Here is a 23,307-nt window from a genome sequence, read left to right on the forward strand (position 1 = left end):
ACATTGTTCCCAGTTTCAGATAAGAGAACTTGGGTTAGAGAGGTTTTGCAACTTGTCCAAGGTCATGCAGTGAGTAAGTAGCAAACCTGACATTGAACTTAAGTCTTCCCACTTTCTAACTATTTCACAATACTGAACTGCCTTAAAGTTAACCCAAGAGGAAAAAAAAACATATTGTGCTACTTATACTGGCTGAGTATACTTTACATGAAATAATTAGGACCAGAAAGGTCTTTGATTTCAAACTTTTTCAGATTTTAGAATATTTGCAGGTACATGATGAGATATCATAGAGATGGGACTCATAAATCCATTATGTTTCATATATACCTTATATGCATAGCCTGAAAGTCATTTTATACAATATTTTTAGTGCACCTGTGTTTTGACTCATCACAAGGTCAAATGCCACTTGTGTATCATATTGGTGCTCAGAAATTTTGGATTTTGGATTTCTGGATTAGGCACTTTTTTTTTTTTGCAGCACTGGAGTTTGAACTCAGGGCCTTGTGCTTGCTAGACAGGCACTCTACCATTTGAGCCACTCTCCACCAGCCCAGATTTCTGGATTAGGGATGCTCAACTAATATCATATTTTCACCTTGACTTCCTCAGAGCTATTAATAGAAATCCTACATTGTCCAGTACTCTAAGGTTTCAGAGACTCTTCCACAAATACCTACTAAAGCAGAAGGTAGAAACATCTACTTAGGGAGAAGGGAGGTAGCTTCAGGGGCAGTGTGGTCCCTGCTGTGAGGATTCAGTAGGAGACTAGACTTTTGGTTCGTGACTATTCTGGCATTCAGGATCCACAAAGAAATGGTGCAGTAAAAAGACAAAGGGGGCAATGATGCCTGGCTAAGATCTTCCTGTCACTTCCTCTAACAGACCTCTTAGATAAAGCCTTAGAACATTTCTAAATGTTCCTATACCTGTTCAATCAACACAGCATCAGGTATATAGTTCAGTACAACTAAGAAAGAACAGTCAAATCCTTGTGTTGGTTAGCTTTTTGTCTTTGTGATTAAAACCTTAAAAAAAAAAAAACTTAAGGGAAGAAGGATTTATTTTGGATTATGATTTCAGAAGTTTCACTTCATGGTCAACTGGCTTCATTGCTTTTAGGCCTGAGGCAAGGAAGAACATCATGGCGGAAGGACATGGTGGAGAGCTTCCCACTTCCTGGTGGCCATGAAGTAAAGCGTCAGGGATAAGAAGGGGCTGGGGTAAAACATACCCTTCAAAAGACATACCTCAGTAACCTACTTCTTCCAAACAGGCCTCACTTACTAGTTTCCACCACCTCTCAGTAATGCCATCAAATTATGAATCTATCAGTGGATTTACCCACTGATTAGGTCAGAGAAGTGGGAATTCCATCACCTGCTAGTGATTGGGTCCACCAGCTGGGGACCAAGCCTTCAACACACGAGCCCTTTTGGGGGCTTCTTCATGTCCAAACCATAATAATCCTTCTTGGGAAACTGGGTGTTCAGAACACAGGCAAGGTAACCTGCTATGGATTCTGTTTTCCCCACACCTGAGGTCATTACTTCTGTATGGACATCTGCAGTGGCCCCGTGTTCCTCCACATGAAACACCACTTAAGCCCCTTATTCCGGGTGACCAAGACTCAGAGTCTTTGGAATTAAATGACCCCATTGATGCAATCAAAGTCTAACAGTATTACCTCCAGACCTTTGGGGGAAATGTTTTGGTTTCTACAAGGTCAAAAATTTTTAAAAATGCAATTTGTTCTGAAAAGGACAAGGATGACCTAAAGATGGATTGCACCTAGTCTCTGCTCTTGGAAAAACTCAGTCTCGTGGGGCACACCAGGGCTGCTTCTTAAGACATCTTTGGTTAGATCAGTTATCCCAAGACCAGAAAAAAGGTACATGAGAGATAAGTGCAAAAAATATAGAGAGAATATATATTGTATTTTATTATAAAATAAATAATGTTAAAATATTGTTTATTATATAAATTAATATTTAATATTATAATAATATAATGATGTTAATATTTATACATTATAATATGTTACATATTATTTATATATATAAACATGAACTTAATGGATTAAATAGAAAGCAATCAACTGAAGAATTTCAACCTCAAGAAATTTTATATTTTGTCTTGAAAATACTGGAGCTGTCAGAAATAATAAAAATAATCTTATCCATTATCAAGCTAGAGGAAGCAGTTATGCATATTCTCAAAATAACAGTAGAAGAGTTAATTCTCCATTACTTGTTTATATTATATTATTTTGAATCTGTATTGTAGATATAAATTACACTTCCTCCAGTAAATTTAATTTTGCAGATATAGATATACTTTTCTTCTGATCTATTCTTAGTTGCTTGAGAAATGCCCTACATTTTGCTGACCACACATATATTCTACAAACCCCTTTATCAGCTCCCTGGGGTAATAATCACTGTTTTCCCCAGTCTCTCCCAAGGAATGAGTGAATATTCCAGTACAAAAAAGTCTGACTTAGACCTGGGGGACCAAGAATTGATTCTAGTTCTGCCCCTAACCAGATGTGAATTTATACGCAAATAACTTCACCTCTCTACTTCTGCTTAAAGATAGGGAGCAGAATTTGGTGGTATCTTTCTAAGACTCCTTTTAGCTCTAAAATTCCATCTTGAGCAATTCTCTCAAGCAAGAGCAGGAATTCCTTGCTACATGAGAACACTGGAGCTAGGGAAAGTATCACAAAAGGGCTGAGAACTAGAGACTGAGCCTGGGACCCAGGAATGAGAGACAGCGAGGAAGACTGACACCTTTCCCCAGGAAAGAATTGGAAGTGAATTCCAGGTAAAAGGAGACATTCCTGCTTTTATCATAGAGTATAGAAGATTGGGACAATGGGAGCCTTTGAGGTGGCACATTGGGGAGAGTCATTTATTGTCCTCTGATTCAGCCAAGACTTTTCATCCAGCTACTCTCAAATGAATCCGTGCATGTATCTACATGTTTCTATGTGTATATGTGAGTCTCCATGTGTATCCTTGTGTATACGAGTCTGTGTGTCTGTTCACACAGGTCTATGTATGAGTGTCTGTTTGCCCATCTATCTGTCCATATTTGGATAGTAGAGACATGGGCAGTCACGGTATAAGGGCTTATAAGGGAGATGATGCTCCAGGCTAAAGGATGGCTTTCAATTATTTCTAAAATGCTTGAAAATTCCATCCTGAATGCTGTTCCTGCCCCCACACTCCTTGCTCAACACCCCATGCACAACAGCTAGTGTTCTCTCCAGGGGAGGTTTCAGCAGGGCTGTGCAGATTCCCACTCCACTGCCTATTCAGGTAGCACCTTTTCTCTCCTCTAGTCTCCCTTGAAATGATCACACATTCTAAGCCTCAGTTCCTTCATCAGAGAGATTGGAATGACAACACCCGTTGCAAAGGAGCAGTCTAAGCAATGAAGGAATTAACACAGAAGAAACACAGTGCTGGGCACATGGGAGGTGATCAGACATTTAGCAAGAAAAGAGAAGAGTGAAGTTGGGAGCTAGGCAGATATAGGTCAGGTCAAGACCTTGTTCTCACCCTCCCTCACTGTTTAACCTTGGGCAAGTCACCTAACCTCTCTAGACCTCAGTTCTAGCCTCCATTTCACCCCTGCTCCATTACTAACTCCACCTCCAGCCCCAGGACTAATCCACCTACACAGTGCTAGCCCCCTTGCCCAGTAAGCCAGGAAAAGCCACCGGCCAGACCAAAATCTTAGGTTCAGAATTGGACAAATGACCTCAGCTCTTCTAGCCAACAGGAAGCATATGATTTCTATTTGATGATTGAGAGAGAAAAGCTCTCTTTGCCAAATGGACATGAACAAGGAAATTTGCAGCCTCCTTATGTGGTGGCCATCATCTTGTGCTCATGTTGGAAGCGCCAGGTTCAGGGTGATGTTGATTTTAGGAGGCTGGAGAGGCAGGAGAGCGCTAAATCAGAATTATTGCACAACCACCACAGCCAATCTCACCAGAGGCCTACCCTTCACTGCACTTTTCAGCTACAGCAGTAAATTAAGTCCCTGTTGTACTTAGGCCTGTTGGAGCAAGTTTTCTGTTGGGTGTAACAAAGATACTCCTAAACTGCAGTACCACCTTATGCTATGACATGTTGCCAAGTGGAGCCAGATGATCCTCAGTTTAACTCAGGCCCATATAAATGGTCCAGAAGACGCACAGTGTCCCAAGTCCTTCAAAATGCTCATGTCTCCCTTCCCTCACTTTTTGCAGCCTGATTGCATAAATTGAGCCTCAGGATCTAGAGACAAGTATAGATCTGCTATGGTCTGAATGTTTGTGTCTTTTAAATATAATAAATTCATATATTAAAATTCTAATCCTCTAACTGATAAAAACTTTGGGGCTGATAATATCATGAGAGCAGAGCCCTAAATGAATGTAACTAGTGCTCTTACAAAATAAAGCTGAGAGAGGCCCCTCACTCCTTCCACCTTGTGAGGTCACAGAGAGTAAGCACCATCTACGAAACAGAAAGAAGGCTCTCTCCAAACACTGTGTATGCCAGTGCCTTGATCATAGACTTCCCAGACTTCAGAACTATAAGAAACAAATTTCTGTAGTTTGTAAGTTACCTAGTCTATGGTGTTTATTATAGCAGCCTAATTAGACTAAGATAGGATCATAATCCATTTCTACCCCAAACCATCCATAAAACAACGAGCATAATATGCCTGACCTCCCTACTATTGTACTGGTTAGCTATTGCTGCATAACAAAGTACTCCCAAAACATAGTATCTTAAGAGAGCAAATATATAGTACCTGAGAAGTCCAGGTAGAGCTTGTCTGAGTGGGTCTGGCTCAGGGTCTCTTATAGGTTGATGTCAAGGTATCAGCCAGAGCAGTTAACTCAAGATTCAACTGGGGTTGAGTCAACTGGGGTTGACAGATTTATTTTCAAGTTCACCCAAGTAATTGTAGGCAGGACTCAGTTTCCTATTGCTGCTTCTGTGGTCTAGAGTCTTCAGTTCTTTAGCATTTGAGCTTCTGTCTAGCTGCTGCTGCTGTGTAATCTTGGAGCTGATATATCATCACTCCTGCCATATTCTATCTAGTTACATAGACCAGGCCTGGTACAGTGTGGGAGATGGTAACATTGCATGAATACTGGTGTTTATACCAGGAAACAGTGCTTGTTAGGGGCCACAGCAACACAACTGCAGTGGGTGGGTACTTCTTGGCCCTTATTCTAGTCCCAGGAGACTTACTTAGTTTTCCTTTTCTCTCCTCTCCACTCATCTCTCTCCACCAAACAGTGAACTCTGTCCTTTAATCTTTGTCTTCTCTCCATGTTGGCAGTATTTCACCTGCTCCATAGGCATTCTCCAACAGCTCTCTCACCAAGAGGAATTATAAGTAAATCTTTTAAGAAATGGGAAGGGTTTTTTTTTTTATCCTGTTCTGGTATCTATAAATGTATTTATATATCTATTTATTTATCTTCCCTTGATAATAAAAGGATAAACTTTAAAAAGCTGGAAAGCACTGACCATTCCTTAAATTCTTGTCCCAATTTTCCCCACTCCTCACCCAAGATCACAGTGCCCTTTTCCTGTGGGAATTATGTATTTCTTGGAAGCTAGTGGGTGTCCATGTCACTGTGTGCTCTCCCCTGCACCACCCTTCTTTCCCATGCTTCTTTCTATCCAAGCTCTGTGAAATAGGCTGAGTCTGAGATGGTAGCTTCCCTCCTATGCAAGATGGTGGCGACATCCTGGGCTACATTCAGAATAACATAAATGGAGGTGGCTGGGCAGGGACAAGTTATTTTTCTCTGGTACTGCTATTGAGGTTAAAAGACCTGAGTTAAGAGGGGGAAAATGATATAGTAGAAGATGTTAGATCCAGAGTGTCCAATGACTAATTCTCATGTATGCCTATATTTAGTCAATATTAATGAGCATTTACCAGGAACCAGGCATGGTATAAATATATCCTAGAATGAGAAGAAAAATAAAGCAGAGTGACAAGATGCACATTTGTTAGATCAAGCAGAAAAGGCCTTTGTGGTACCCATCCTGTTTACTTTTATTTCCAGCTCTTAGACCTATTGAATCCAAAGAGTATAATTTAAAAAATGTGCTTTACCAAGTAAAGAATGTCACATAATAATAAGCCATAAGAAGTGGTAAGAGATAAAGGAGTTAAAAAAGGATTATGTCTTTTAAAAAACTCTTTATATAATAAGCACATATCACCTGAATCCACCAAAGAATGTATTAAAAAATCTGTCATTACTCTGCATCCACTGAATGTATCTGGGTTTATCTTACAACAAAAACAACATGTTATAAATAAAACCCTAAATATGTAGTAGTAGAAACAAAATGAGTACATGCCACTGATCCATTCTTTCCTGGAAAATTGGAATATTCAATGCACTTCCAAATCTTGACAAATAATGTAAAGCCAACAAACAAAAAATATCCATAATGAAAAATATATGAAGTGTTTCTTCCCTGGAGAAATCCTTCTTGATTGCACAGGGAGGATGGCAAATTCACTTATCCTCAAAAGCTGTTGCTGCAGCTTTCAGAGATGGACGAGGGAGAGGAGATGGCTCCTAGATAAAGACCTGACCTCACAGATTGGCTCCTGTTATGCTTTTCTTTCCAAATGTCTTACTAATATCTTTATCCCATGAGTCTGTTGTACGGTAGTCAGTGACCATTGCTCTGTGAGATCTGTGCACTTACACAAGATTAAACATCCTTCAATGGACTCATTTATCTCCCCCTTGCTATCCATACTACCTGCCCACACTCAGCCAGCATCAGGTTGTTTCCTGGGTGGAACCTTCCCCCACACCGTTTTAGCAAACTGTTTTTGGTATTGGCGATCAACAAAACAAAAAGATGAGAGCTCTAAAGTGCCAATGTTTGAAGTTTTCCTGTGCTTGCATGTCTATATATGCAAGCTGCCATGTTGGCATTTCTAACATGTTTTATAATGAACAAAACCCTCATTTCATCCCACAACAGTCCTGTGATCAAAGATGGAAGCTGGAATTGCTGGCCATTTGCCAAAAGCGTTTCCTTTTTGTCCCTGAACACGTTGTGAGACTGCTTCCCAGTGTCCCTTGTACTTAGGTGTGGATTTGGGACTGAGCCATGCAAATCTCCTGTAGGAGTCTCTCAACTCTTTCCTCTTCCACAGAAAATCTGTGAGGATGGAAGAGCTGCCACAAAAGGAGCTAGGGTCTCTAAACTACTGCACAGAGTACAGGTACCTGCCAATTACGAAGACTTATTTTGGGAGAAACAAAATGTTTCTTGCATTACATTGCAGATAGGTGGGGGGGGGAGTTTGTTATAATGGCTGGTGTTACCTTAATGATGCATATTTTTCCAGAGTTGTACATTAGTAGCACAACAGCTTCATAGGATTTATTTCAAGTGGGAAAGCTGAGAGCAAGTATTTCTGTTATGTCTCCCATATTTTAAATTGATCAAACAAAGGCTCAGAGATGTTAAGTACGCAAGAGACTGGTAATAGGTGGCATTATATATCTGATTGAGGTTGTTCACCCCAAACCATGTGGGTTTTTTCCATTAAACCATTCCAAACCCCTAAAATTTTGGCTATCACACTGACCTTTGTCTTCAAGGTCATTCTGTAGGAACTGATAGAGGGAGATTCTTTGGTACCTGCATTTGTTGCCAATGTTCTTCTGTTAATTGGAGAATTAATCTTTGGGCACAGTGTCATGACTTCCCACAGGGCTCTATAAATGGTCTTGTGGTGTAAGCCATTGTTCTTAGGTTCCTCAGATGCCATCTATCTACTGGACTTCATTTTCCTAAAAACCAATAGGAACAAGTTAACCTTTTCCTTCTCCTCCACTTAAAAGCACTTTAAGTTTATTCTTTAAATAACTATTGAAGGACTATTTAAAGCCCACTATGTGCAAAGCGCTGAGTATTTTATTTTGAGAGATTTAAAGATAAACACAACACAGCATAGTGACTGTAAGAAATAGGCTCGACTGTCCAAACTCAAATAATGGACTCCTAGACACATGAAGTACTGCAAAAGCGAGATTTTAATGACAGTCTGGCAAGATCAGGTGTCTGGTGAGCCAGGCACACCCAGAGTAGTTACAATAGACATTTTAGGGCTAGTGCAGAGGTCCCTCCCCCAGTTCTTCATTGCCTGAGTACTGCAGGATATACTCTTTCCCTGCTTCATCTGAAGTTTTATTATTCCTACTGGTTTATTTAAAAATGTCTCTCTCTTGGGATTGGTCCAATTTTAGAAGCAGACTTAAGTCTCCACCTCCCTTTGTCTCTTTGTGGCCAGAAGTCTTCCCTGTGATACTTGCTTTCTGGCACATACATACTCATTTCCTCATTTTATTTCGGCCCCTCCGCTATACCTTGTTTGTGACTTTCCAGATGCATACAAGCAAGTTATCAGTAATTTTTCATTCAGGGTTAAATGCTTTGCCTTGAAAATGGACCACCACTGACTTTATTTCTAACAGTAACTAAGAGGGCAGACTAAGTGCCTGAATTTAAGTTCTGATTCCACTAACTACTAGCTGTGTGATCTTGGACAAGTTCATTAACTTCTCCATTCCTTGGTTTCCTGATCCATGTACAGGATGTTAGCACCTACTGATGAAAATGTTGTGAGGATTAAATGCAAAAGCACATGTAAAACATTTAAAACGCACCTGGTCCCAAATAAATGCTAATAGCTATTAACTGTCATTCCCTGATAAACGAGGCAGATGCGCAGAAGCCTTGGCTCTCAACAATTATTTTTATCAGAGATTCCATTTTCCTCTTATGACTTAAAATTACCAAAATCTTGGTGCAATTTTTCTTAAACCATGTACATCTTTTTCTTTCACTTACTGGTGAGTAGCGTGTTTCCCATTCTCCAATCCTTCCTTCCTTTCTTTCTTCTATTTATTTTTATTATTATTGTTGCAGTGGGGGTACATTGTGACATTTGCAAAAGTTCTTATATCATAGTTGAATTCACCCCCTCCATCATTCTCCTGTACCCCCTTGTCATCAGGCATGGAGACACTTTTTTTCTTTCTGCTCTGCCAGGCACTACACTAAGCACTTGTGTGTCTTTGGTTTTGTTGTATTGTGTTTAATACTCTCAGCAACCTCAATTTCTCATTTGCAGATAGGGACCCATAGACTTCAGAAAGGATGGTGGATAGGTGTCAGAGCTGGGACTCAAAAGCCAATCTCTGCTGCTCCCCAGTCTCAGCTACTAACCCTTAAAACTCATCCCCTCCCTGGCCCAGTGTGGTGCACACAGGTTGCTCTGCTCAAAAGCCCCAGAATTTCACAACCTTCTAAGAATAAAGTCAAGAAAGAAGAGATTGCTGCTTTAACCTGCCTCTGAGTCTAGGAAATGATGATCCTTTCTGTTAACGAGGCAGCTTCTCTCCTTTGTGGGAAAGACCCTGGACTGGGGTGTTTTAATCTTGGGAGTCATACTTTATGATTGTGTCTGTTTGTATTTAGTACACTTGTTATCCTTGATGTTTTCGCCTGAGGACATCCAACAGAATGAAATTGCATACATCTTTGTGGATTACCTTTCTGCATCCATAAGTTATCTGTCCTTTTAAAATAATTTGCGCTAAAGCACCAAGTGTTTTTTCTAATGGGAATAGACAGCTAGTGTTTTTTGATGCAAATGACTTCTCTTCACAATCTCACCAGCCCAGAGCTAAATCTGCAGCAGCAAGGAAGGCTCAGAGGGCCCGGTGTTTCCAGAAGCAATTTAAGCACAGCAGTTGAGAGTTGCAGGGTGACTGAAAGCCCTGCTCTGTGTGAGGGACTGCTAAATGAGACATCAGAAAAAGATGAGCTATAATGAGCTGGGATGTTTTAAAGGCATTTATTATAATATTCGCTACTCTTGTTTTTAAGAAATTAGATTCCTTTCAGGTGGGTTTTGTGTTTATGTGTAAAGATTTAACTGGTAAATAAAAGTTTTGGCATAATCTATAATAACACACGGTTTTGGTTTGTCCTCGAGGTCAAATGATGAGTTTTCAAAAAAAAAAGAAACTTTAATAGTATTTCTAAACTCTATCCATTTGAAAACCAAGAACTTAGTCTTAACTTATACTCTTTTTCAGCACTTACTCTGATGTTTTGAGTTTCTAAGTATGTACTTTGGCTTAGCTACCTGAATAAATCACATGTCAGTTCAATATAATAATAGATCTAAATATTTAAGTAAAGAAAGGGGACAGAGGACAACTTGAGAATTGCTATCTCTTGGCTAAAACTAAATATGATTTTCACTATAGTCTTTTTTTTTTCCATATAATTGACTTTGGAAGAAAAACATGTAGGAAAAAAGACTATTATAAGACTGATGAGATGTTTAAGAAGTGGGCTCTGTAGGCAAAAGAAAGAATTATGCACTATCTCGATTGTTGTTGGGATCACAATTAATAATTGCTGTTAGTTCTTAAGCAGTAATTGCTACAGTGTCACTTCCAGCCATATTCTGGCCAGGGCACCCAGCGCAGTGGCATCCTGCCTATTCGCTGCTGGCCCTGCCGGCAGCTCTCTGTGGTGGGAATGGAGACAGTCTACCCTGGGAACCCTGACTGGAGGATGTTAAATCATTTGCAGACCATTCAGGGATCTGCACCCTGGGGGAGCAGAGTCCCAGAGCAACTTTCTCATGCATTCCACCCCCAGCCTCCCATGCCTTCTACTCTGTCCTCATCTACCCTGGATCTTCAGCCCCTGGTTCACTCTGTGACCTGGGCTTGCAGGACACAGACCTCCCATTTCAGTAGCTTCTCTTTCAACACTCCCCTCCATTCATTCCTCCTAAGATTTTCCTGGGATTCTTGACTCTACCCCTTTATCTCCTAAGGTAGCTCATACCAGTGTTTCTCAAGGTTGGATCTGCAGGGCCCCCACGTCAGGATGCATGCTTAATGTGCAGATTCCCAAAGCCTGCTCCAGACCTACTGCATTGGCGTCTCAGTAGGTCCTGGGAAAATGCACTTACTAGTTACCTTTCTACCTCCCCTGATTCTAATGCATCCTGAAGATCCAGTGCACATGGCCAAGGAAATGATTCACTTACTTTTCTTGGGCATCTCTCCATGCCTTTTCTTCTTAGGCACCTCTTTTTTTGATAGCTCATCACCATTCCCAAACACACAAAAGAGAAAGGCTCTAATGATCTTTGGTCCTCTTCTAAAAGACTCCCTTTCTTTCAGCATCACTTCCTAAACTCTTCTCCATGAACAAACTCATGGTCATTTAAAATCTCACCCTTCCCTCCTCTTGTACTTTAAAAGCAAATGCTTGCATCCTTTAAATAATCCTTCTGTCTAGCTGCAATTTCTTTTAGACCCTTAAGCATAACGACAATCAGAGTACAAATGCAGGCTCTTTCCTTGCTTTCAGGAACCCCGGGATCAGCCATCATATCTTTCTACCACTGACACAATGACCACTCCTCCTTCCACCTCGCATCACCACATCCGGCTTCAGAACAACTGGCCACTGGCTTCTCTCTCTCTCTTTTTCTTTCCTCTGAGCCCAAAAAGAGGAATGGTGGATTAGTGTTAGGATTAGTATATGAAAACATACATTGTCAGTATACCAAGCTGATACTAATCCCCAACAGTGGTCCCTCCTGCAGTTACACATGGACTGCAGGCAGCCTAAGAAAGTTCTCCTGCTGACAGCAAGAGTCATGCTCTTCTGGGCTTTTAGAGACAACCAGAGGGATGGGCAGAGGCCTTTTCTCTACTTAGTTCACAGGGAGAAGCTATCTCTAGGTCGTTGTGCAGGAAGGGTCATCTAACTGGCTCTTCTCAAACCCCTCCAGCGCCCCTTGTGTGGAAGGGGCATTACGAGTTCAAAGGACAACCATTAACTCATTTGAAACACTCTCAGCCCGCACATGAGTTGTGAATACTAAAAATCAGGATATTCTCACTTTCCCCTCTGTGCTCAGGGCAAATACTCCAGTGACTGCATGAATATAATCAGAGGAAAGAGCCGGCATTTAGGCACAGAAGGAAGCCCTTGGAGCATTTCATTTTGTTTTTGGAGTTGTGAAATCTACCCCTCTAGAGAGATATTTTTTTCTTTATGAGGTAGAATATTATTTTTTCATACTGATTCCGTGACAGAAGAAGAGAAGAAAAAAAAGGAGGTAGATGAGAAGGAGAAGGAGGAAGAAAAGGAGGAATGATGAGATGAGAAGGTTTAGGGTCTGAAATTTGCTCTCACATTCTATTCAGGGTGAGTAGGAAAGATTTTGAGGTGCTGTTTCGATCTCAAAAAGTCAGTGCATATCCTCCTCTCTTACTCTCACTGTTTAAGCAAAAACCAGCTGTGCTCAACATCTGGAAGAATGATTTCTGACTCTGTTTCATCCTATTTGATTCCCACTGACTTTTATGTTTTCCATAAATGATTGAAGAAAAGTTCTCAGTTGGAAAAAGCAATAAAGCCTTCCATAAATTCTTGGTTAGTACCAGCTTCAGGCAGCTTATTGGGTTCTTCCTCTGTATAGTCCTGAGTCTGTTAAGGCTGACGATCCAAGATGACACAAGGGCCAGCAGAGACAAAGCCCAATGACCGGTGTCTACTCCTTGGTCTCACTTCTGATAGCCATAGAAGATCAAGTGTTTCTTTTCAACCAAGGTCTCAGAGCCTCTACGTTCCACCTGTTGCATGAAGATAATATTAACATCTACCTCTAAACATGAGGACGATACCTAGCACATAACAGATGAATTTTTATTATTATCAATTTAATTATCTGTTGTTTAATCCTCAAAATAGTCCCATGAGTTGGATATTATAATTCCATTTTATAAAAGAAAACTTGAATTTTTCTCAAAAGTAAGTAACAAACTCTGGGTCTCAGCTTATAAAAAGAGGAGAGACCATGTTAAGTCAGTGCTCTTTCCAACATTAGCAATGCCCAGTGTTTATAGCCTATTGTGTGTTCTAGGTTCTGGGGACACAGAAGAGACAAAGTAGAGAAGGGCCTAATTGTCACAGACTCTGCATGCCACTTTGCCATGACTCCTAAATCCTAAGAGATTGGCAGTGATGTCACATATCATCAGTTGACAGTCAACTCCCTATAAGACAGTTTCTTTCCCTTATTCCTACCCAGTCCCCTGCTTACCTGGTCACCTGGCTTAGTCTCTGGCAGCTCTACTCATCTTGCAACTCTGGGTATTGCAATTCTCCTAGCTTCATTTCCATCTATTGGTAAACTAGGAGCTTTACCCAGACCAATTGTCTGTCAATTGGCTCAGAAATCTCATGTTATACTTGGGCAAGAACCTCCTCAGAAAGCCTGGCCAGAGGATTACTGCTCCCCAGATCCCAATGTCTGAAAACTGGAGAGAAAGGAAGCCAACATTCAATAAACTCTAAGAAAAACTGAGAAAACCAACCCAAAGTTGACTTAGACGCTATGTCATCTCCAGCTCATACTACTCACCAGCAGTAAGAGCAACCATCCTTCAGAGAATATGTGAGCTCTCTGATCTTCAACATGTGACTTCTTATCACCTCTCCAGGGCCAGATTTGACAATAATTTGACTCTAGCTAATAACTACATGAGGGAATTTTGCAAATTAAAAATTTCCGAAGGGCACATCAGCCAATATTCTATCATAACTTCTTAACTCCATTTCTTTCATTAAAGAGCTATTTTTGTTCTCAGAGGGGTCATTAGCATTTTCCCCATTTTGACTCATTTAACTCATATTATCAACTACTATCTGAGGTGGTTGGAACTGATGGGAAACTTCCTTCTTGTTTTGCCCAGCCGTTCACCAAAAGGAATCCTGTTAACTCCAATCATGTTTAATGGACTTGAAATGTGTTTCCTATGATGTTTTCTAAAACTGTAATAAATGAAGGCTATTTCATGTTTCCCATAGGATAGTCTTAACCTCACTACATCACAAAATTTCGGGTCAAATTTTATCTGGTCTAGAGGCATTTTTTAATAATCTAATGTCATTGTCTTAACTAAATCAAACTATCATTTATCTATCCCAAGTATTTTTCTTCCTGTCTACTATTGCCTGCTATTGTTTAGTTTTGGGTCAAAGTAAGGAGTTTATCTTCTGGTTTTGTTGTGGTGGTGGTGGTGATGGTGGTAGTGGGGATGGAACCCAGGACCTTACACATGCTAGATAAGTAGCCCCACCACCCAAACCTGCTTTTTAGCCAACAAGGCCATAGACTCAGGGACAAACCGTCCCAGTGAGTATAAGTTCCTGAAAATAATGGAGTGAAATAATTTTGTGACCTTTTCTTACTGGGCCCAAAGACTTCTGAGAGGTATAAAAATGGAAAGAATACTAGTGAGGCAAGCTAGTTTTCCATGGGCTTGGTGGCATTTTTCAGAAAAAGTAAATGAGGAATGGGATTGAGAAAATGTCTATTTTGGATTTGTCTTTACACCAGGATTTCACTATCCTTTCCAAATACTTCCTAGCATTTGCTGTACTTTCTCCCATCTTGTCTTGAAGCCAAACAACACTAATCAGTCATGGGAGAGGAAAGTAACATGCAAATTCTGCCTTCTTTTGCTGTGTCAACTTTTGCAATTGATTTTTCACAGAAATGTGAACAAATTTTGGATTTTGTCAATGTCTACTTAGTGCTGAGCATGTCTGAGTCCTCTCTCAGACTAATGAGATGGGAACAGTGAGGATAGAAAGGTAAGAAGCCAAACTGGGAGAGAGAAAGAAAAGAGCAATGTCCACAAACATGAATATGATGAACTCAGGTTGTGGAAGCCAATGAAAACTTTGTTAGGCCCAGATATAAATATTTTGCACCTTTCTGCCAGGCGCTGTGGTTTATTACAGGAACCATGGCTTAGAAATTCACAGGCAAGTGTTATAAATTTGAGAACGTAAGTTGGACCTCTTCCCATTCCAATAAGCAGTCGCAGGTGTGGTTTTCATGAAGTTGTATATTTAGGGATGGAGTAGGAGAGAGGGAGGTGAGAGAATTGCATGTTCTAAGCAAACTGTATTTGCATACACATTATGCATGTACTCAACACACACTTGTGCAATGATGATCAAATATGTTCTGTGTTGGCAGCCTCTTCCTGTGTTTCCTTAAAGCAGGAATAGCAAATAGGTTTATCTTGCATGCCAAATGCAATCTGTAGTAGCTGCTGGAAGTGCTATGTTGAGAAGGATTCAGAGGTCCTATCTGGGTTCACTCAATAAACTTTTATTTTGGCCCTAGGGTGTCCCAAGCAACAGTGGCAGGACTACATGTTATTACTGTGGAAGTACCTTCCCACAGAATATAATACAGCTGGTGTCTCCAGTATGGCTCAGTCCAGTAGCCCTGAGTGTGAGGTCCTAGGAATTCGGACAGATTTAGGAAAAGTGTAGTGATGGATTAGCCTTGTTTGCCAAGGCTTCAGACCAGCATTGGGGGCAGCAGTGTGTGTAGTGGGATGGATTCTGAGGCATGTTGCAACATTTGTGTCATGTATTTGTCATTCCTAATGAAGAACCATTAAAAATATGCCCACTTTACCATATGACATATACTTTGTTCTCCTGAACAATTCAGTATCTTGTCATGAAAGCACTTATACTTGGGACAAGGCAATGCACAAGGTAAAAGAATTCTCCATTTAATATAGTGGAAACAGAATCATTTCAGTGCTCCTGAATGTTCTGTCATCATCTTATCAGAGACTAAGTTTCTTAAAATTCTTTCTGAAATCTCTTTCTGTTCTATCTCCAGCTTCCTGCTCAACTTGGACACACTTTAGCTCTTCTTGTTGGGCCATCCATGGGCAGTCATTGAGTCCTAGGATAGAAGGAAGCTCACAGGTCCTTTGTGGGTTATTCTGTCACTTTGGGCAGGACCACATCCCAAAGGAAGTGAGACTATGTTTGTCCCTGATAGAATTCCAGTTGAGGAGTCTGCTGGAGTTTGAATGCGCTGGAAACTTAATGCTCATTGTGTTTGAGGTGGGAACTTTGGGAAGGTAGTTAAGGTTAGATGATGTTGTGAAGGCGGGGCCTCCATGATGACATTAGTGGCTTTGTAAGAAAAGGATGAGAGACCTGAGCTATACATGTGCCCTTTCTCACTTTGAGATGTCCTCCACCATGTTAGATGGAAGACGAAGGCCCTCACCGATGCCTGCACCTGCTCTTGAACTTCCCAGACTCAAGAACCATTAGTCAAATAAATTTCTACTGTTTATCAGTTACTCCAGTCTGTGGAATTTTGTTGTAGCAACAAAAAAAGAGACTAAGAGGAGTCCCACAGGCAGCCTGCAAAGATCTAGGCTGCATTCTTCCCTTTAGTATTTGAGTTCCTCCTGAGACAGAGGTAAGACCATGTACATTGAAATACACTGTTCTTCTCCTCAGCCTTCTGTAGATTAGTGTGAGGAATAAAGCAGGCAAAATGCTTTCATGCACAGAGGGTATAAACTAAACTAATGGTAGGATCTCAGAGCCTGTGCCCATTAATTGCTACAGATACAATTTCTTCTGCTTTTTCCTAAGTTTCCTTAAAAGTTGCAGATACAAACAGGGCTAATAAATTATTAGAAATTCCCTTATTTTGCTTTGATTTGTTTTGCAGGGCATGTTTTATGTGTAAAATATACTATTGGATAGAATGTAGTCAAGCAATGATCATTTGACTGTAGAGTCTACTAGGAATTCTTTCTCACACATGCATTTAGTACGCATCTGTGCATTCAACTGTGAACAGATAGACTCAGGCTTGGCCTTGGGAGTTCAAGGACCCCTGATAGTTCCAGGTACTCACAGGACAGTGCGGGAGGTGCTGAGGTGGGGAATGAGCTGGGTCACAAGGGAAAGGGCGTCTCCCTCTGACTTAGGTGTCAGGAGTGCATGCTCAGAGGATGCAACATTTAGACTTGGAAACTGAAGAACAATTTCCATTCAGGGAGGATGAAAAGAAAACATGTTAAATGCCTTAAAATTGTACTTGTCAAATGTGCTTTTCCTTTGAACCTGCAGCTCTGTTTCTAGAATAATTTCCTAAGGAACTAATCAGAAAAGTGCACAAATATGTAGATACAAGAATATTCATCACAGCCCTATTTACAATAAGAGAAAGAAGAAGAAAGAAGAAAGAAAGAGAAAAAATGAAAAGCCTAGATAATTAACAATAGAAGGTTGGGTAACTAAAGCAAGATACATTCATTTAACTAGGTATAAATTCAGCCATTAAAAGTCATCTTGTAGATGATGTTTCTTGATATTCATAATAAGCTCCTAACAGAAAAAAAAATCAGACTACAAAAAAATGGACCATTGGCAATCCACCAGTCAAAGAATGATCCATAGGCCTACTATACTGGCATCATTTGGAGCCTAATACAATGTCAAAGTCAGACCTACCATAGACCAATTGACTCACAATGCCCATTTTGATGGTCAGGCTGGTGACACTTGCTTATGGTTCCAGCTACTTAGGATGTGGGGGTAGGAAGATCCCCTGGGCAAAAAGAGACCCTCTCTAGAAAAAACAACTAAAGCAAAAAGGGCTGGAAGTGTGACTCAAGTGGCCAAGCACCTGCCTAGCAAGTGTGAGGGCCCTGAGTTTAAATCCCAGTACTGCCAAAAGAAATGCATTTTGATAAGATGCCTGAACTCTCACCAAAAGAGCCCATTAAAGTTTGAGACGCACTGGACAAGACTATAAACTGTTAATTAGCTTACAGTGAAGTCTCTGCAGATCCAAAGCACTGTAAGAGGAATAGGGGCAAAATGTTGATTCTGAGATTATAACCTTGCATTTATGAAGTTAGACATCCTCTCATGCAATGATGGTGCGTTTTCGACAGTAGGCTTCAGTTGCTGTTTTGTGGCAGTTTCAGTGGCTTTAGGTGGCAGAATAAACAGTTGGTATGGAAAGTCTGTGAAATTTTACTAAGAAATCTGAGAATCACGAAGAATGCTAAAGCCCACTGTTTTCTAGTAAAATGTGTATGGATATGCAGCTTGGCAAGGTGTCAATTACACAGGAATGATGCTTGCCTGAGGAAGGTGAGACTGGGAGCACTTTCAGCATATTCTTCTCTTCTTTTCTGAGTTGCCTGAGTTTCTGTGTTTAGTATTTAAACAGTAGGTTGAAGTGGAAGCTGAAGGAACATACAGAAAACAAGTTAGCCAATAGTGGAAGAACCTGTGCCTATCAGGGACTCCCACTACAGTGGTTATGCGCAGGGGTTGTGATGTCAATTAAGGTGGGATCTAATTCCAGTGCCCCACTTATGAGGCTTCGAAACCCTGGCCAGGTTGCATAGTGTCCCTTAGGCCTCGTGCTCCTTAGTTATAAGAAAGGTTCTGATAATAACAGCACCTAAACTCTAGGGCTGTTCTGAAGCTCATGGGAACTAGCATATGTTTTCTTTGACCAGGGCTGCTGAGACAAATCATCACAATCTGGGTAGTTTAAATAATACAAACTAATTATTTTATACTTCTGGAGGCCAGAGGTCCAAAATCAAGGTGTCAGCCAGACCATGCTCCCTGAAGGTCCTTGTGGAGAATTCAGCCTTGTGTTTCTGGTAGCTTCTGATAGTGCCAGGCATCCCTTGGTAGGGCTTCAATTTCCATGGGAGCTTCCCTTTGTCCCCTGTGTCCTCTTCTGTCTCTGATCAGCACACAGGTATCTCAGTGTATGACATCCCTTGGTAATCCAGGATGATCCCACTTTAAAATCCATAACTTACTCATGTCTGCAAAGACCCTTTTCCCAAGTAAGGAGACATTCATACGTTCAGGCTGAACATCCCTAATCCAAAATCCAAAGTCTGAAATGCCCCCAAATCCAAAACCCTTTGAGAGCCAACACAATAGAAACTCTATACCTGATCTCATGTCACAGTCAAAATGCAGGTGTGCTAAAAATACTGTCCAAAATTACCTACAGGTTATGTGTATAAGTTGTATATGAAACAGAAAATGAATTTTCTGTTTAGACTTGAATCCCTTCCTCAAAATATATCATTGTGTATATGCAAATATTCCCAAATCCAAAAATATCCAAAGTCTGAAACACTTCTTCCAAGATTTCAGATAAAGGATATTTGGAGTGTACTGGGGGTTAGGATGTGGGGACCACTATTCACCACTACAACGTGCAGTTTGACTTAACATATGACATGTACCAAGTGTCATTTTTATTCCACTTCAGTCCCTAGTGTCTGGGAAAATTTTATTCCTATGTTTTCTCTAAAGAAGCTTGCTTGGATAGAAGTCTCTTGTCTTTCAATTTCCAACCCGAGTGAATTATTAATGTTATTAAAGTTACCTATCTCGAGAACTGTTATTATTAAGGAAAGCAGAGCCTGTATTCCCTGTGATTACCACTTCCATTAAGAAGCGAGGATGAAGGAAACCATGGCAAGTCTTAACAGAAATCCTCTCCAGATAAAAGAGAAAGTAAAACTCGATCAAGAGTCACTTTAATCATCAAAATTCATGCCACTTTTCCATTTCTCCAGGCAGTCATCTTGCATTCATCTAACAAATAATTAATTCCCAGAAAGCACAGGAGTGGTTCATCTCCCAGGACAGCCTTTGATGAGGACCTTGTCAAAAGTGACATAGAAAGATGCAACCACATCGTCTTAAGCCATCATCCTGATGCAATGGGCAGCCTTGTAGCAACTAGGACAGGAAAATTGCTATCAGCACCAAATAGGATCCAACCTTGACTTTCAAAAGCTGAAATACCAGGCTTTTCTTGCAAATTGTGGCTTTGGATAAAGTTGTGCATCGAGCTGTAAGTACAGCACTGACCTGTGGCAGGAGCCCAGCATGTGTTTTGTTGAATGGATGACTTAGTGGCTTGGGAAGAGTCAAAATGTAGAATTCTAGGGGGTCATAGTTTTATCAGGCAAGTTCTGTTGATAAATATAGGACTTCTCACACCAAATGGGGTTTTCTCTACATGGGAGACTAACCTGCCAGGAGGTCGCATCATTTCTGCTTGCTGCCAGCGAGTCAGCCTTCCTCTGATGCATTTGCAGTGTCAGATGGAAAGATCCACAGCACGGCTTGTCCTGGACATGTATGGGGTGAGATCACCTGGTGGCTCCCCCATGGCGAGAGTTAGCATCACCTCTGTGTGACACTCAGTCTAGTAGAATAACGGGACACAGAGAGCCACAAGACACAAACTTCATCTGAGCCTCCTAGGTGGATCCAACCTCTGAATTGCCAACTCTGGCTACAGATTCCCTTTTCACAGAGAGATGTAGGCTTTCCTCATGTGTGCTCAGGAACACACTTGTAGCACTCACCAGCAGACCTGAGGACCGCGTAGAAGTCACTTAGGCTCTCATTTCCAGTATCTATTGAAATCCAACTCCCTCACACATAGCCCCTAAAATGGGCACATAGTGTCAAAAAGCTGTCATCTGGATATTTCAGACGGAAAATAAGTATTACCTCCTGAAAAATTTAAGCAACTCTGGCCAGTGCTGAAGCTGTTGTTTGGATTAGTGAGAAAATACTCAGCTCTTCCTTCAATCTGCAGTCACCGGTGAATGAAGGCCAGCATGACATCCAGCTGTTGGTTCACTGGCTTCCTCTGGAGTTCACCTCCTTCAGCATCGAAACCATTTTCAAAGCGTGTGTAAGTAGCGACTTCTAAAGAACCAACAGCAGTTACAAAAGTCTCACAACTGCGCTGTAGAACAGCTAATGGTGTTGCACCCACGTTACTTGGTGGTGGGTTTTGTTTTTTTTATTGCAGACTACAGGCTTTGTAAGAATGTGAAAATCAATAGGAAAGGTTTGTTGAAGGTGACATGTTTGTTAATGTTTTATTGACTGTGCTATTGGTTGTAAATTTTCTAACTTAATAAAGCTCAAGACATTTTTTTGCAGTAAAAGACAGAGGTTATTTATTTAACTGGCAACTTAATGCAAACTACTAACATGATACATTGTGACTGTTTCAAAGTAATACCCAACTATATCACTCTACAAGTAGGCATAATCACACACACACACACACACACACACACACACACACACGAGGATATTATGCCCTGGAAGGGAAGGCCGATATCAAAGGAAAAGCATCCCTACAGTGGTACTCAATACAAAAGAACCTGGCAATGTGTATTCACTGCTAATTTTTTTTTTTAAAGATTGAGCATGCACACAGCCATTTTCCTTGTAACAAGATTAGGTATAGGCTCTTTAAGAGCTCAGGGAAATTACAAGGGCCCACAATTAAGGCAGCATTCGTAAAAATAAAAAAATTCATGATAATCCATGTTTTGTATGCAAAACAAAAACTTGGTAACTTAATTCAATGATCTTGTGAAATCATAATTCCTCATTTAGTAAATGTAAGGAAGCCAGGTATAGTGGTGCATGCCTGTAATCCCAGTTACTCAGGAAGTGGAGGTGGTAGAATCTTGGTCCTAGGCCAGCATAAGTAAAGTTAGTGTGAGACTTATTTGAAAAAGAAACTAAAAGCAAAGGTGATGGAGCACAAACTGGAAGCCCTGAGTTCAACCCCCAGTACACCAAGAAATAAGATGAAAAGTAAGAAAATACATTTAAGAAGTTGCACAAATCCAGTCTTGGTATGGTTTATGTTATTCTTCCCCAGAACTGTTTGGTCTGTTCTATACACATTGTATTTTCACTGATTTTCTATTTTGAGTTCTGATTATCTTCTAATGAAGCATGCTGAAGCACAAAGCATTTATCAGTGACAAGTTTTCTCTTAAGAAGACAACATAGTCCCCTTCTCTCTGTTATCCTTGCCATTTTGTTCTGTTTAGCTTTTCCTAGCATCAGCTCTGACACACAGAGCTGTCTCTTGCAGCACCCTTCGAATTACATCATTGCATTGACCTTGGAAGGGAGATGGGTCCTGGTTTATTGCCCTGGGAGTGAAGTCTCCTGCTGTCCTCCATCGTCATTGCCTTCCAAGCCACACACAGAATGGGAGCTGGGAAATACCTCATCCAGTCCTCACCTTCCATTCTAGCAGCTAGCTGCCATTCATTCTACCTTCTTCCAAACTTCTTTCTTCCGGAAATTATTTAAACAAGTGTTTTGTGGACAAAAGCCTCTTGAATCACTGGCTCTTCCAGGAAATGGTAAAGATTCTCATGGAGCTGTTTCAATAAAGCATTTATTTTCTCTGAAGAATAGTGGAAGGGGAGGACTCCCTTCTGAGCACTAATTTCCTCAATTACCATCAGTGGGTTGTCTCTGTCCCTGCCAGGTTAATAACGACTCTGTTTTTATCACCCTGGCCATATAAAAAGCCTCCATAGTTGGTAATTTCCCTCTCTCCCTCCCTTCTTTCATGCCTCCTCCTTTTCCTGTTTCTCTCTCTCTCTCATTGTTTTTAACATGTCTTTTCAAGTCCTTTCAAGCTTTCTAATGGACCCCTCATGTGAACATTTTAAAATTTTCTTCTATTCTAAATTTCACATAAGCTTTTATAAATTTTCGATAATTATTCATTGATAAAATTTTCTATAAGACACTAGTTTTTTTTCTTTTCGCTCATTTATAAGTCTCCCACAGGATCCTAAAATATTGGGGAAACAATTTTTAAATGAAAATAATTCTACAAATATGTAACCATGAAACCAGATTCTCTCGGGACTTCTGGAAAAGCCCTTTTATTCTCTTTCTTTTCTTTTTATACAGCTTTGTACTTTTCAACACTATGTTAAGGAAAAAAATCCCACAATCAAAAAATCTTAGAGCTTCATATAATAAGATAAAATTGCATAAACATTTAAGAAACAAAGTATCATAGGATTATGGTTGTACTTTCCTTGGGAAAAGAGATGGGCTGTCCTGGTATGATGGCACAATAAAATGTTTATCAAGTTTCTAGTTTTACCTTGAGTGATGAGTTCACAAGAACTTATTAAGTAAAAATGAATAAATGAAGGCATACCTGGACCAGTCCTGAAAGTGATTGAGACTTAGCCCTTTATCTTTAAAATGAGAATAAGGGTGCAGCAGCTCATGCCTGTAATCTCAGCTTCTTGGGAGGTGAAGATAGGAGAATTCTGGGTCTAGGACAGCCCTGACAAAAGTTAGCAAAGCCCTATCAGAATAGTAACCTAAAAGCAAAAGGGCTGGGGATGTGGCTTAATTGGTAGAGCACTTGCCTAGCAATCACAAAGCCCTGAGTTTAAAACCCAGTACTATCAAAAAAAAAAAAAATTCATACACATGCTACTTGAGTCAT

At 40.5% G+C, this 23,307-nt stretch overlaps 2 long non-coding RNA genes across 3 annotated transcripts in view; one reads left to right on the plus strand and one right to left on the minus strand.

Annotated features, from left to right (window-relative positions):
- Positions 1-23,307, minus strand: part of LOC141425474 (uncharacterized) — a 77,264-nt gene that overhangs the window by 22,299 nt on the left and 31,658 nt on the right. For both annotated transcript variants that reach the window (XR_012450480.1, XR_012450481.1), the window contains exon 3: positions 7,701-7,852. This is a non-coding gene — a long non-coding RNA (uncharacterized lncRNA). The remainder of the gene's footprint in view (positions 1-7,700; positions 7,853-23,307) is intronic.
- The window catches only part of LOC141425475 (uncharacterized), a 58,630-nt gene that overhangs the window by 4,929 nt on the left and 30,394 nt on the right, over positions 1-23,307 (plus strand). The gene's annotated exons all lie outside the window — the stretch shown is intronic.

This window comes from Castor canadensis, chromosome 8, assembly GCF_047511655.1.
Source record: "Castor canadensis chromosome 8, mCasCan1.hap1v2, whole genome shotgun sequence".
In the NCBI taxonomy this organism is placed as follows: domain Eukaryota; kingdom Metazoa; phylum Chordata; class Mammalia; order Rodentia; family Castoridae; genus Castor; species Castor canadensis.